The 1,173-nt window shown below is 39.0% G+C and overlaps 1 pseudogene; it reads right to left on the bottom strand.

The window, feature by feature from the left end:
• Positions 1 to 696: 696 nt before the first annotated feature.
• LOC132267948 (small nucleolar RNA R71) lies at positions 697 to 795 on the bottom strand (annotated as a pseudogene).
• Between the last annotated feature and the right edge of the window lie 378 nt (positions 796 to 1,173).

Raw genomic sequence — 1,173 nt, 5'->3', positions numbered from 1 at the left:
TCTTGATTTGCATCTTGAATCTATCGTTAGAAATCCTAGGGGAAGAGGAAGTTCAAATAGAGCCAATCTTTCAATGGATGACCATAATGATAATCATGTTGAGGACATTGGTCACATAGACCAACAAGGTATCCTTCATCCCAATGTGCACAATAAGAACATACAAGTACCATTAGGCATGCCTAGGCCATTCATTCACCAACCACCACAACAACAAGGCCAAGTTCTATATGGAATGCCAAGGCCAATGTATGCTCCACAACCTCCCATCAACAATCAACGAATTCAAAACCAAGGTGTTCATGTTGCACCTCAAGTAGCTAATCCACCTCTTGCTTTAAGAGACCATTATGTGCCTAATGAGTATAATGCACCTACATGCATCCAATTGCCTCCATTTAGAGCACATCATTATGAAATTAAGCCACAAACCATTCAAATGCTTCCTAACTATCATGGGCTTCCAAGTGAAGAACCTTACAAGCATTTGGATGAGTTTCTTGAAGTATGTTCCACCGTAAAATATACGGACATGCCGGAAGAGGTTTTAAGATTCAAACTTTTTTCATTCACCTTAAAAGACAAGGCAAAGTATTGGTTTAACAATCTTAGGCCTTTTTCAATCACTTCTTGGGCAGAAATGCAACAAGAGTTCTTGAAGAAGTACTATCTGGTTTCTAAGACTAATGCCATGAGGACCTCAATTCGAGAATTTTCACATGGGGATGGAGAAACATTTCATGAGGCATGGGAACGCTTCAATGAATTGCTTAGGAAGTGTCCACATCATGACATGCCCAAATGGCAATTAGTTCAATACTTCTTTGAGAGCTTATCGGACAACTATAAGGGTATGGTTGATGCTTCTATGGGTGGCTCATACATTGATAGGCATGAGTATGGCAGTGAAAATTCTTTGCATAGAACACTATCATTCATGAATGGTAGAAATTCACAAGGTAGGAAGAGTGTTAGCTTACATCAAGTCAAACATTCAAATGAAATAGCCGCCGAAATGAAGTCTTTGTCTTAAAGGTTTGATCAATTTTTTATTAACCAAAACTCGGCGAACCAAGTATCTTCCTTCCCTAACCATTCTCATCGTGCATCAAATGAAACATGTATGACTTGTTCTAGTGTTCTTCATTCTACTTCTCATTGTCCTCACGGACA

Source organism: Cornus florida, unplaced genomic scaffold, assembly GCF_030987335.1.
Source record: "Cornus florida cultivar Cherokee Brave unplaced genomic scaffold, ASM3098733v1 CherokeeBrave_3.0.0_Hap2_Chr07, whole genome shotgun sequence".
NCBI lineage: Eukaryota > Viridiplantae > Streptophyta > Magnoliopsida > Cornales > Cornaceae > Cornus > Cornus florida.
Note: the sequence above shows the minus strand (reverse complement) of the source record. Positions and strands in the feature narration are given on the sequence as shown.